Here is a 15087-nt window from a genome sequence, read left to right as displayed (position 1 = left end):
GGGAGGAGGATGTGATGGTTAGAGCTCCAGGAGCCACGTGGGACCGTGAAGTTACTTTGAGAACGGGTGCAGAAGAGAGTAACAGAAAGGAGCCTGGGTTCCTGGTGACCTTGTGGAGCTGTTGTATCAGCTCTGGTTCCTTCCTCTCTAAACTGTCTTTTTTTTTTTAAATCACATTTTATTACACCTTAAGATGCACCATTATTTGTATATTATTAAGAAAAAGCCCACTGGCAATAAAACTTAATCAATGCTTTGTTATTACATGAATAATGAGCTCATTCTAATTTTGGAAATGTTAAATTTTGAAAAATAGTGTGTCTTAGAATCAATAAAATAACTTATAAGAGAGATAATTAACCCTGATGTCTGTATGCCATCATTATTTGGGCTTTTGGATACATTTCACACAGGCTATCCACATCCTAACTGGTACAAATGAGTTTTTCATTTTTCTGCCTGTCTATGTTTTGGACCTAAAACTCATTGGGACTTCTGAGTCAACCCTCATCAGAGAGGCCTTGTTTTAAAAATTAGCTTTATTGAAGTATAATTCTCATATAATAATGTGTATCTGTTTTAAGAAAACATTTCAATGTTTTGACAAATGCATGTACCCATTTAACTTCCATCATGATCAAAATATAGAGTATTTCCATCACTCCTCATACTCTTCCCACTCGATTCTCCCCACCCCAGGCCTAAGCAACTGCTCACCTGTTTTCTGTCATTCTAAGTTAGGTTTGTCTTTTGTAGAGCTTTATATAGTGGAATTATACAATATTTACTCCTTTTATGTCTGGCTTCTTTTAGCACACTGTTTGTGACTCATTTATGTTATCTTGTATGTCAATAATTTGTTTCTTTTTATTCCTGAGTAGCATTCCATCAGGAGGACGTACCACAATTTGTTCATTTTTATTTATTTATTTTAGTTGAATGTAGTCCCATTGATTTATTTTTGTTTTTATTTTTTAAGTATTTTTGTTTATTTTTTAACCATAGTAGGTGATGTATCTAGGCTTGTCTGTAGTTTGGGGCTATTGTGAATAAATGTGCATACACAGGGAGTCATTTTTGATTTGCCTATAGCCATGGGCCAATTCTAACTACTTTTGTATTCTGCCCTGGTTCTCAAATCCTATACTCTTGCTACCCACACCCACCCTTTGTCTACTTATAGCTAAATCTATCCTGAATAGTAATTGTCACCTTTAGCCCTACTTTTTCTCCTATTCCACTTTCTAAACATGATCAAAAAAGAAGGAATTGAATATGCTAGAACATGACAGTGGAGGATAGTTTCCCTGGGCATGGGAATATAGTACAGGCTTCCAAACTAGCTTTCTATTCCATGAGAGTTTAGTGAGGAAAGAATTCTGGCTTTGGAGCTAGGTATGTTTGCCTTTAAATCCAAGCTTGGCCCTTTATTAGTGTGAGAATACAGAATACAATATTTAACCTCCATTTTTTTTTATTCTGGAAAATGAACATAACACTCACTTTGCACAATGTGAGAATCAAATGCATACATTTATCCAACAAATGTCTTGACAACTTATATATATATCAAGCCCTATCCTCGGCTCTGGAGACACAGCACTGAGCAAAACAGCAAAAGCCTGACTTCATGGAGCTTACATTCTAGTCTAGGGAGACAAGAGAACAAAAAAAAAAAGAATCAAAATGTGTTTTATGTTAGATGGTGATAAGTGCCAGTAGGAAAATAGAGCAGGAGAGGGCCACAGAAAACGCTGTGCTTGTAATCTCTCCCTGGTTGTGAGCTGTTTAAGACGGGGGTGTGAGCTTTCTCCTGTATCACTAGCATTTATCACAATGTCAGCTGTATGTTCAGTGCCACACAGGTGTTTCCTGAATAAAAGGACTGGATAAAAATTGTCGAGGAAAGAAGTTTATCTCATGAAATCATTGTAATGTAGCTTACCTGGACACTTCCAGACAGGTACTAATTATGTCAGCAAGAATGGTGCCCTTTCCTTCTCCTTGTTCTTGCTGGGGGGTTTTAAATCCTCACCAGAGAACTTTCATTTTTCATTGCTTTTTAGAGAGAGAGGGAGGTAAAGAGAGAGACAGAAACACTGATATGAGAGAGAAACATTGATTTGTTGCCTTCTTGTAGCACTCTGACTGGGGTGGGACTTGCAACTTGGGTATGTACCCTGACTGAGAATCGAATTTGCAAACTTTGGGTCTATGGGATGATACTCCAACCCACTGAGCCACACTAGCCAGGACCCTGCTGGTTCTTTTATGTCTCATAGCCACTATTATATTTTTCTTGGAAATCAGAATGCTTTTAATATACTTTCTGAATAATGACATAGATTTGATTTAAAAAATTCACTATATGCATTTTTCAGGCTTTTGCTGAATAATAAATGTACAAAACAATTTGAAAAATGGTTCAGTTATGGCAATTTTTGTATTAAGGAGCTTTGGTATTCTATAGTGTCTGAAAAACTGGAATTCATTTCCAACCCCTTCCTCCCACCAATTCCTAGTATTTTTTAAGGTATCACAAACGAAATATATAAGGAATGAGAAAATTTTACTTGTATGACGCTTGATAGAGTAAAATTTTTATTTAAGGTCTGCAAATTTGGCAGACTTCCAGACTGACTATAAAATAATTCACCTAGAGAATTGTAAATAGCCTACCTCCTGGTAGTGGTTGTTTGATGAACAAACTAGATAATGTATGTAAAATTGCCTTCTGAATTATTACTTGTGTAATTACAAAGCTTAATGCCAATATCATCCACTATTAATTCCATGAGGGCAGAAACTTTGCTTATTGCTGTATCTATCTTCTGTACCAATCATAATCATTTGGTGAATATATGAGTGTTTTAGTAATTGATAATTATTTCATAGGACTAAACCGGATCCTCAAGTGATTTGTTGGCACTACAATTACTTCAGGTTAAAATCTAAATTTCTCTTATTCAAGATTTACTCAATCTAGTTGACATTGTAATTTTCCAGCCCAATAATATGATATACACAACTTGTACCCAAACTCAAAGGTACTATGCCCTAACTTTTGATGCCTTTCTTCCTTCTCTGCCTAGTCTTTTAAAATACCCAGCTCTAGTAAGAAAATATTCCTTTGAAGTATCTCAACAAATGCTTATTTGACTTCTCACACTGTTAATCTAAAAAAAAAACACACCACCACACATTTTAATGGCTTAATCATTTTTGCACTCTGTTCCCAGAGACTATGACAGCCCTTTGAATATGGTAAATATCCAATAAGTATTTGGTGAGTTAATTTTCACAACACACCGTTTGCTTATATAATTTTTATTCCAAGGAAGGTAAGTTAATTTCCTAAAACTCTTCCTTTATCCCAAATGAAGGTACAATTATTATTTTGATCAATTATTAAAACACATCTCTCCCATAAATGCAGCTTGTTACAAAAATTATTTCAGTAAGGTCACAATCTGCCAGAAAGGCCAGTAACAAGCCGGATATTTTCCAATTCCAGTAATCTGTGTCATGTATTATGCTTTGTTGTAACTCCGATTACTAGGATTTTCCTTCCCTTCCCCTGCTGCCTCCCTGTCCCCCCAGGATCATATCCAATTAATAAGGTTGAAATGACGACAGTTGTCTTTCTGGATCTAAAATTCTATTGTGCTTCATCCCTGAATCATTCCATGTGTAAATTAGGTGCTTAGGAAAGCCTGTAATTCGTCATCGAAAGAGGTATATTTAGTGCTGAGGGGTTTTTGTTTGTTTGTTCTTGTTTTTTAGAAATTGAGTTTGTGGCTGGGAAAATGCTGCGTGTAGTTTAGTAGTGACTGGAGCACTGGGCCAGGTGCAAAACTCTGAAGTATGTTTTTATATGTCCCTGGCCAACTATCTCCACATAAAACTCCGTTTATTTGCGCTACTGCAGGTCGGTATTAACTCCAACGCCATTCAAACTAGCTCTGTACAGATTTCAAAATGCTTGAATTGGTGGCTCCGGATTTTTACCATAACACGATCCAACTGGATCCAAGGCAGATTTGTCACCTTATTCCAGAGCCCTTTGGGGGTCATACAGAATTATGACTTTAGGTTTTAATGCACAGCTCAAGTAAAAGCAAATGCACAGAGACATGTAAACTTGGCGTCTATGAGAAAGCTTTGTTAAAACTTGCCACTCAAGCGGCGAGGAGGAATAGTCAGGACGCCAGGAGCTGGCGCGGGCGGCAGGGCATAAAGCAGCCTCACTTTCCCCAGCGCTTTGTTTCCGTTGTCACACTGGTACAGAAATAGCAAAGCAGGGGCGGGAAGTCACCGAGCCGCGTTTTTGTTGTGTATGTACGTTTTCCCGGCTGGCATGGGAAAGGGGAAAGGATTGGAAGCAGGGAAGACGTTAAACGCCCCAGAGGGAGCAGCCGCGCCTCCGCAGCGGTGTTGGGGGGTCCGGCTCCAACCACTTCCAGAAAGCTTTTGTAGGCCCCGCCCTGGCCGGGGTTTCCCCGCCACCGGAGCTCATTTGCATGGCGCTGCCCCTCCCCCGCTGCCATTGGCCTGCGCCGTGCCCCGCCCACTGCCCCTCCACCACCGCAGGGTTCTGTTCCCCGAGCCGCCCCGAGGTGCAGGCTGCGGGCGGACTGTTAAACCGCGGCGGCAGCGGCGGCAGCCGAGACAGGAACGGGGCGCGCTCTGGAGACAAGTCAGCAGCGCCCTGGGTGGGGGAGGCGGGCGGGCAGCTAGAGATCACTTCAGCAGCCCCCACCACGGCCGGACCAAAGGTGCGGCGGCGGAGGGGAGCCAGGGCGCCCCAGCAGGCGAGTGGCCGGCGTCGCAGCGGTGGGCTAAGTGGGGGTGGGTCTCCTCTGCTGGGGCCGGGGGGCAGCGCGGGGAGGAGAGGGCGGAGAAGACCACTGGCTGGATTGCGGGCCAGGTGACCAGCCGGCAGCTCCCTTGCCCCTCGAATTCTCTGGGCTGTGCGACTCTGGGTCCCGCACAGGATTGTGCTGTAGGGCAGGGGTCGGACCACAGCCAGATTTAAACGGCTAAACCTAACAGCCCTGGCAGTAGCTCAAGGGAGGGGAGGGAAGGGGTGGAGGGAGAGGTTGGGGGCGGACCTAGGAGCAGTCACGTGGGGAAGGGAGGGGCTTGGCAGGCCTTCCTTTTGTTTTGGTGGCGCGTGCGCAGAAGGCTGAACACGTGGCTTTCTGGGCCCACCCCTTGCTTGGATTGCTGCGCCTCAGCGGGTGCAGTGGTGGCAAATGCTGGTTAGGGGTATTCTGAGAGAGTCCACTGCTAGTCGTGCCCCTTGTTTTGTCTATTATACACTTTATTTCAGGCAAACGTTGATTTGATCTTTAGAATTAGATGGGGGTGGAGGTAGGAAATCTAGGGAATTACCGAGGAATAATGTTTGTAAGTTTGTGTAGCTTCTTGCTGTGCAGAAGGGACGGATGTTGCTGAAAAATTTGAGGCTCAGTGCGGTTCCGTAGTAAGAAGTACAAGGCTATGTTCGGGTCATTAAAGAATCCACTGGAAAGGAATACTATAGATAGTTTTACCTCGAAGAGGGGAGGCACTGGATGGACGTTCGTGTAATGTTTTTTTACTCCGAGAAAATTAAGTGTTTGGTTTGTTTCCTGCTTGGGGAGAGTATTTTTTCTTTTTAAAGTTATGGGAAGCACATTCCTTTTGCTTTCCCCAAACTTTAGTCGGGGGGGTGGGATTTAAGAGGAGAGCTTTCTTGCCTGTTTCCTTAATCGGTTTGCCTAACTTCGTGTCGAATTTTGGTCAGTAGGAATGTTTTCAAAATGCAGGAAGAGGCAGATTAACAAAAACCTGAGTGAGATATTTACAGTACTGCAGACAAGACCAGCAGTGTTTTTTTTGACTAGGAGAAAGTGGCTCTGAGAATAATTAATAGTGGAGAAAAATCTGGTGTTCTGGAGTGTAGATTGCTTGAGAAAGGCTTAGTAGTGAGTGGTCTCTGCTGTTTGCAGTTGTTACTAGCTGCCTTCTTGGGCAAGTCACAACGTCTCCTCCGTTCTCTGTTTTCTCTTGTAAATAGTTGCATAGCATTGTCCCTGCCTTAAGAGGTTATTATGAAATCAAATGCCTTGTGTTAGTAATAGTGATTTATAATCTTTACCAACACTACAAATAAAAAAATTGCCATGTAATATGGTTTTATAACAAAAGTCAATGTTTTTGTTTTTTTTTTTTATAAAACCAGCATACCGGAAAAATATAAACGCTGAATCATGAAATAGGATATATTTGAATATCTGCAAAATCTGTTGTAACTGTTATCCTTGATCTCCCTCAGTTTCCACTTACTGATTGAGATCAGTGTCAAGGGTGCCGTCATTTCCTCATAGTTTTAAAGGTTTAATCTAGACAGTCACTACTTCTCTTTCCCAGCCCTTGGGGGAGGGCTTTTTTTTTTTTTTTTTTAATACATGAAATTTCTCTTAATCCAGGACAGTTCTTTCACATTGATTTTTTTTTTAACTTTTTTTGGAGTGTGTGTTACGTGCCTTCTCAAACATCGGTTTCTCGTAATCTTATTACAAAATAATTTGGAAAATCAAGATGAGTGCAAGTAAAAATACAAATAATTTGTATTTCTCTTTAAATATTTTCCTACACATTTTGTGTATTTTTCCTAGAAATGGGAGCATGCAGCTAACTTTAGTTCATAAACATCCTTGTGTCATTAAATAGTCTTTGCAAACATTATTTTTGACTGCTTAACATACATCATGTAACTATCATATTTAAATTATTTTTTTTATTGGCAGATGTTTGGGATGTTTCTAATGTTTTGCTAGTGTAAATTGCCTTTTACATAAATCTTGGAAAAAAATTTTCCCTCAGATTTGTAAAAGAAGAATTACTGGGTCAAGGAGTCTGTGTGTTTTAAGTCTGGTAACATCACCAAATGACTGTCCAGAATGTCGTTGTTGATTCCTACTCATATAGTGTATGACAAGGCCTCGCATTATAGCTTTGTTCATAATCTGGCATTAGCATTAAAGTGAAAACTTTGCTTTAATTTGCATAATTTTTTTTTTACTTAATGTCTATGATATATTTATTTTCCTAATTTATTGTAAGCTTGAGGGAGAGGGATGTATTTCACATTTGACATGCTGCAAATCACATAGTGGGTACTTAATAAATATTTGCTAATTATCTATTAATATTTACCTTTTTGACTTCTTGAAGTTCAGGAAATTGTCTTTTTGTGTCTTAATTTATGAATACCTTTTTATTTTTTCACTGATCCTTACTTTAAGTTTTCATTTGCATGTGTGAGTGTGTGGCGGGAGGGCACCGATCTCACCACACTTATCTACTAGAAGGTCCAGTGACTTTCCATTGCGCCAACTGCTGCATTTTCTAAGAGCTCCATCCACCTTTGATACCATTCATCATGATAACTCAGATTATTTCATTTCCTTTATTCATTCACCTGTCTAGTATGGAATTCACTTAAGAATTTCACTTCAATCAATGTTTCACTTGTAGCCTTTTCTGTCTTTAAAAAAACCTACTGTCTAACGTTTCTTAGTTTCATTATTCAAATTGTTCTTGATAACACCCCAATTATTGCCTATAACATCTTTTACTGCCGTTAGTCTACCATGTAAAACTTATGTCATGTGTAATTTTTGTTTATAATTTCATTTATTCAGTTATCTTCATGCCCTTTTACATTTGTTTATACAGTATCAGATGTAGTTGAAGGAGGAGAAAGCTGTTTCCTTCAGGTTTTAGAATTGTTTTTGGGATTAGGTTTGATTTATTGATTAGGTTTGTCAAGTTATAAACAGCAAGGAATGAATTTGCTTACAGCAGAAGTGACAGCTAGTAGGTAATTAGCAATCGATATACTGACTTTAAAGCCTGTCATCTCTTATACTTCTATCCTTAAAGTCCTTACTGTATTAAGGATTATAATGGATGTCCCCTGAGTCATCAATACAATCTGACCTTACTTTCAGTATGTTTCATTTAGAAAGGCAAGGAAGGTAGCTTGTATCATTTCCAAAAGATTTGTATTTTTTTTTTTCCTTTTAAAGGTCCCGGAGAGAGATTTCACTGAGCTGTACTTCTTCCCTGATCTTGTGGGATAAATAAACTACCAGCAAATGTTAGTGAAAATGGTAATATTGTATTTGCCTCTAGAGAGTCTATAACGACAATCTGAAGACAATTCATAATGGGAGTTTTTAATGCTTGATAGTATTCGTAGGTTTTTAGAAACTATGGATGTAAAAATTCTCTGAGTATTGCATAATTGGGAGGAAACGCATTCATTTATAATATCGAAGCTTTGTTAATGTTTTTAATGAACTTTTTATTTATTGTATGTTTCTAGTTCTGTACAACCAAGGATTCTTAAGCATGTTGTTTAAGTAACTAAAATTTTTTAATTGTTAGTATATCATTCACTAATCAGTTTTTAACCACATAAAATTAAATTGGAGCCAAAATCTATAGACTGAGCAAATGTGATAGTATAATTCTAAATGTACTTCCAAGTTGATGTACACAGAAAAACATACTTCCAAGTTGATGTACACAGGGAAAAAAAAGCCATTTCATTTATATTCTTATGAGTCATGCACTTAAAACTGAGTAATAATAATTCTGCTTGAAGTATGATCTGTTTGATGTGTTATATGACCACCCAAGTAGCTTTATCTTTAATTAAATTCTTTTAGTCTTCAAAGAGAATTCCTTTTTTAGGCACAGTTTTCAAAGTAGAAGTTTTTTCTATAAACGTTGAGTACAAAGTACTGAGGTAACTGTACCCTGGTCATGCCAATTACTGCAGTGTTTTCTGCTGTAAATTGAGAATGCCCATATGTGGCATAAATAAATCTTGAAAACAACGCTGTATTTTGAATTCATACCTTCCATTAATTCCTGGCTTGTGGAGGAATAAAATTTTACCAATGCAAACTTTTTTTCATTACTTGTATTATTTTAATAGGATTTTCCCTTTATGAGATTAGAAATTAGAAATTGAGTTCCTGTATATTTTGGTAATGTTTGAAAGAGCTGCTCATGTTTTGCTAAAAGAATTTTTCTTTTTTTCCTTTTCTCGCTCTTTTATTATAATCAATGCTATCTGAAACATATTTAAGTTGAAAGTGTGGAAGTAATTTAATATTCATTCTTACTTCAGGGTTCTCTCATCTCTTAAAATGCCCTTGGTAGTCTTTTCACTTTCTTTTAACTTACAGATGAATCTGCCTTCTTTGTGATAACTTTATTCCTAGTTTGTGTTACTGCTCTGCCTTTAAAAGAATTGGAATTATCCAGGTTCCAGCTGAAAGAGTAAATTTAATGTTTAAGGGTAGTTGGGATAGTATATTTTCCGTGGACTGAATGGAATATACTTATACATGCTAGAATATAAATCATAGTCAAATCTGAAGCACTATTTTAGGGTAGGGGAAATCAGATTTGGTCTTCAATTTCTAATGTTCCTTCTCAGGAAGAAGGGTGGTTCTTTTGTTTTTTTTATTCTTTATTGTATTTTTTTTCCATTACCATTTAGTCTCCTATACCCTCCTTCCCACAGCAATCACCAGCCTGTTGTCCATGCCCATGAGTCCTTTTGTGCTTAGTCCTCCCACCCACTAATCTCCCCTCCCCTCCAGAGCTGTCAACCCTGCTCTCCATCTATGAGTCTGTCCCCATTTTCCTTGTTAGTTCAGTTTGTTCATTACATTCCACATATGAATGAAATTATATAGTATTTGTCTTTCTCTGACTGGTTTATTTCACTTAGTATAATGTTCTCCAGGTCCATCCATACTGTTACAAAAGGTAAAATATTCTTTTTATGGCTGAGTAGGTGGTTCTTAATCTATACCATCTAGACTCTAGATTATCAGTTTCAACTCTGTAGACCAGATTGGCAAATTTTTTATTTTCTTTAGAAAGTATGTCAAAAAGTATTTGGCATACTTGACCTATGTATTAATTTGTATAGTCCTGATTACTAAGTGTCAGGATCAACTTTAATTATTGACATGGTAGTTATCTCACTATGTATGTATATCTTTTGAGGGATGACATGTTTACTGTGTATCATGTCCAAGAATATCGCATTTAATTAATGCTAAATTCATAAATATATATGATTTATAAATCTTAAATCTTAAAGATAGTCACTAATGAAAACATTTTCTAGACAACAGGGAAAGGCTTTTTATTTGTAGTAGTAATACTGCCAGAACAACTAATTTCCTCTTTAGTTTATTGTAGGCTTACTTTATAGTCTCCCCATTTTTTTACTGAATTAATTTGATGTTACATATAATAAAAAAAGTTTTTAATCTTCACCAGAGGATATGTTTATTGATTTTTGGTGGGTAGAGAGAGAGAGAAAGAGAAAGAAACAGAGAAACATCAATGTGAGACAGAAACATCAATCCGTTGCCTCCTGTACACGGCCCAACCAGGGGTTTAATCCACAACCTAAGCATGTGCCCTAACCAGGGATTGAGCCTATAACCTATTAGTGCATGGGACAACTCTCCAACCACTGAGCCACCTGGCCAGGGCTGTATATAGTAATGAAATTCAATATAACCTAAAAGAAAGAAAAAAGTTTCGATTCTGTAGTTTTTAAATGTTTGTTAGTTAAAGCATAAACTTTGGCTTGCCTTGCCGAAATTTCCTCTCTGGTTGGTACTTCTTAATGAGACTCTAAGAAAAATGGGTAGAAATTGAGATCTGTACTGTTCACTGGGGGGTTATTTACTTGGTGGATTATCTGCAACAGTTTTACAAAAGGCCGTTTTTTGGGTGGTTTTTTTTTTTTTTTTTTGCCAACCCCCAAATTTCTGGGCTGAAGATGTGCTGAGGAATCGCTATTTATATATTTTTAGTTAAACTAGAATTTAAGTTGAAAATTATGTTGTAAAACATAACAGTTAAATTCATGTCCAGGAAATGTAACTCTGTTTTGCATTATCTAGAGCTGTTACCTCTTGACAGATAATCAAAATTACCAAGTTGCTTGCTTTGAAAGGGTACTGATATGGTTTCTTGTGGTTTTGCTTCTTAAATCCTGTTAGCTTAACATTTTAGTTTCTGTATGTTGTGGTTAAAGGAATTTAATTTTTTTCTCAGTTTCATCCTTTCCAGATTTTTGAAGTCCCATAGCATTAGAGTAACTTCTTTTAGAGAAGAGACCTATTTTGCCTGAGTATCTTGGGTGTGTATGAGATAAATAATTACCAAAAATGATGGTGGTGGCTTGAATAAATAGAAGATAGTATGTTAGAACCTAGAAAGAAATTTCTTAGATTTAGCTAAGATCCAAATACTTTTCCCTCCAACACAATTATGTGCATAATTAGAAACTGAACAGTCATAAGATCAGGATGCTTCTTAGAAAGGTCTTTGAGGATTTTCTTTTCCCATATTCTTTCTGTAACCTAAAGTATTACAGGTGTCTAAAAATACTAAACCACATGTTTGGCTAGGAACTTCAGGGATAGAAGTATTTTAGTTAATGGTTAATTCCTATTTAATTGGCGGGGATATGAGGGGTCATATACTTTATACTGTGTACTGTCCAATATAGTAAGTAGTTCCTTAACCACATGTGACAGTTGAGAACATGAAATGTGACTAGTACAATTTAGGTTTTTGCCAAATATAAACTAAATACTAGATTTTGAAGACATAGCGCACAGATAGAAGAACATAAAATATCCTACCAAGAAATTTTTATGTTGAGCACATGCTGAAGTAATATTTTATGTGATGGGTTTGATGAAATTAAAGTTAATTTAATGTTTCTTCTTACTTTTAAAATGTCTTGTAGAAAATTTAAAATTACAAATGTAATTCAAGTGATATTTATATTGGACAACGATGTTCTATGCTAATGTTTCCTAGCCTTAAGATTCCCTTCACAATATCTAATGAACCTCCTTTCTTGAAATGTTAAAATAATTTTATTATTTTGGATGGCATTTATTGAAGAAATATTTGTTAAATGCCTGCAATGTACCAAACAATAGTCTAGGATACAGCAGTGAATGAAAACATGCAAATCCTGCCTGCATGCAAATTTCACTCTAGTGGGAAAAATACATGATGCTTTTTAGTAGAACATTTTTTGTAAGTATTCTGTTATATATACTTTTATGGAATATCATTTTAATACTTTGTTTCATTTATGGAGTGATATATGCTACTTACTTAGTGTTTATCTTGCTTGGTGAACTTTGAACTTCCTTGATCTGTGGTTTGATATCTGACATTAATTTGGAGAACTTCTCAGTCATTATTACTTCAAGTATTTCTTCTGTTCTCTCTCACCTGCTAGTACTCTCATTACATAAAAGGTTAACACCTTTTGTACTTGTCCCACAGTTTTTGGATAGTCTATTTTTTCAGTCTTTTTTTTCTGTTTTTTGTCTTTAGAATTTTCTGTTGATACATTCTGAAGAGTTTTTTCTCAGCCTTGTCTGGTCAACAAATGAGCCATTCAAAGGCATTATCTTTTAAGTTACAGTGTTACTGATCTCTAGCATTCCTTTTTGATTCTTTCTTAGAATTCCCATCCCTCTGCTTATCTCATGCATCAGTTCTTGCAAGCTGTCTCCTTTTTCCATTGGAGCCCTTAGCAAATTAATCATGATTTATTATTTGTTTTAATTCATGCTCTAATAATTCCAACATTTCTACCATATCTGAATCTTATTCTGATGCTTCCTCTGTATGTTCAGACTGTATTTTTTGTTTTTTAGTATAACTTGTAATTTCTTGTTAGCAGAGGAGACACGATGTTCTGGGTAAAAGGAACTCCAGTGAGTAGGCCTTTAGTAAGATGTGAGGGGAAGGGGAAGTGTTCTAAAGTCTGATTGATGATTAAGTGTGTCTTTTACAGAGTTTGTGCCCCTGGGCTGCGAATTTAGATGAGTCTCAGTTTTAACCCCTACCTAGGTGGGAAAGGGTGGCTAATTTGCAGGGTGTGGGGGTGGGTGTTGGGAATTTCCCTTCCCCAACATGGAAAGCTAGTACAGGCTGGAGCTGGAAAATTCTTCGCTAATTTTAACAAAGAAAAAGACTCTTCAACAGTTTTTTTAGACAGTAATATGTCATTTGCCACTTCTTTATCCTCATTTTATTTGACCTTACATTTCATAGAGCTGTCCATATCTTCTTTATTTACTTTTGAACAGTTCCATATTCTGAAATTTCCTTCTACCTCACTGAAAGAAAGACTTTTTAAGGGTTTTTTTTTTTCTTTTAATAAGGCTCTTCCATTTTTGTAGCTCTTCCTCCTTTGATCAAATGAATATGAGTTAACCCCAGAGCTTGATCCTCAGGTCCTTTCTCTTTTTTGTCTATAGTCTCTCTCTAGATAAACTCTTCTAGTCCTTGACTTTAAATACTATTTATATGCCAATGATTCCCCAAAATAATATCTATAATTATGACTTCTTGCCTGAACTCTAGACTTGTTTACCCAGCTGCTTCTATTTGAATGGCTGATATGCACTTCAAAGCCTACATATCCCAAACAGAACTTTTACTTTTTCTTCTTCAGCCTTCTGTCTCCCCAAGTCTGCTCCATTTCAAAATAGAGCACCACTGACCACTCACTTGCTGAAGCAAAAACCTAAGAGTCATACATGATTCCTTTCTTTTCCTTAAGCCCCACAAAATCTTGGCAGTCAAAAGTTTTGTCAGCTCTACTTTGAAACATATGCTGGATTTGTCCATTTTCATGTCTACCACCGTCTCACTAGTCCAAACCACCACTACCATCTCTCCTTTCCATTACTTCAGGAGCTTCCTAACTGGTCTCCCTGTTGCTGCTCACGGAAGCTGTTTTCATTTTTTCTCCAATACAATTTTTTATCTACAGAACAGTCATAATTATTTTTTGAATAAAAATATAAATCAGATCATGTTAGTTCCTCATCCAGATACCTTCAGTGGCTTTCCTTTGATTTACATACAGTGTCTGTGGTTTGGGCCCTATCTGCCTTAACCTGTCTGTCTACCTCTTTGATCTTATTTCCTATTACTCTCTTTCTTTGGCTATTATGTTCTAGACATATTTGTCATTTATTCCACAAAAACATCAATTTTATTCCTGCCTGAAAGCTTTCTGTTAGTTGTCTGTCTTCCTTGGGAGTCTCTTACCACAAATCTTGGCTGGCTTGTTTTTGTCATCTCGGGTCTCAGGGCAGATGGCACTCAAACAGGGGCCTTCCTTCATCTATAAATCTAAATTAATTTTTACCCTAATGTAGTCATGTTCTGTCACTCTACTTTGTTTAATTTTCATAAGGATCCTATGGAACCCTTATTTACTTGATATTTTCTTATTTGAATATTTATCCAAATCTAACATTTGCTAAATTGTAAGCTCTATGAGAATAGAAACCTTATATTTCATGTTCACTGCTATCTTGTTAACCAATATAGTATCTATTACACATTGTTTAATAGGTTTTAACTGAATTATTGAATGTTGGGTTTTAGATTGAATATATGTTAAATGGGAATTAAAATCTAGCTTCATTGGCTGGTGTGGCCTAGTGACTTGAGTACTGGCCTGAGAACCAAAAGGTTGCTGGTTCGATTCCCAGTCAAGGCACCTGCCTGGGTTGTGGGCCAGGTCCCCAGTACGGGGTGCAAGAGAGGCAACCACACATTGATGTTTCTCTCCCTCTCTTTCTCCCCTCTTCTCCCTTGTCTAAAAAATAAATAAATAAAATCTTAAAAAAAAATCTAGCACCTACCAAAGATAGACAAACCTGTATGATTCCATGTTGGCTAGTTCTTCATTTCCTGCTTTAATTAAGAGCTATAAAGTAATGTGATCATGTGGAACACAGCTCTATGGAAATAATGGAGATCATCTTGGGGTGATCTTGCAGAATTATTATTGTTCTATGCTCTCAAATAAGTATTCTTACACATTCTGCCTTCAAACAGTTGTTCATTGTACATAAAATGAAATAATACATGATTCAAAATAATTACAATGTAGAAGTGTATAATGGTCGAAACCATTACTCAGAGTTAACCTTAATGGTAAAC

The 15087-nt window shown here is 37.0% G+C and overlaps 1 protein-coding gene across 6 annotated transcripts in view; it reads left to right on the top strand.

The window, feature by feature from the left end:
• The first annotated feature begins 4606 nt into the window (after nucleotides 1–4606).
• KANSL1L (KAT8 regulatory NSL complex subunit 1 like) overlaps nucleotides 4607–15087 on the top strand; it is a 113979-nt gene continuing 103498 nt past the window's right edge. Inside the window, exon 1 of one of the 6 annotated variants that reach the window (XM_024563832.3) lies at nucleotides 4607–4775. The gene's annotated coding sequence lies outside the window, so the exon portion shown is untranslated. The other 5 variants (XM_024563833.3, XM_053919031.2, XM_045198214.3 and 2 more) reach the window with 5 other exon arrangements.

The sequence above is a fragment of the Desmodus rotundus genome, chromosome 2, assembly GCF_022682495.2.
Source record: "Desmodus rotundus isolate HL8 chromosome 2, HLdesRot8A.1, whole genome shotgun sequence".
Taxonomy (NCBI): domain Eukaryota; kingdom Metazoa; phylum Chordata; class Mammalia; order Chiroptera; family Phyllostomidae; genus Desmodus; species Desmodus rotundus.
Note: the sequence above shows the minus strand (reverse complement) of the source record. Positions and strands in the feature narration are given on the sequence as shown.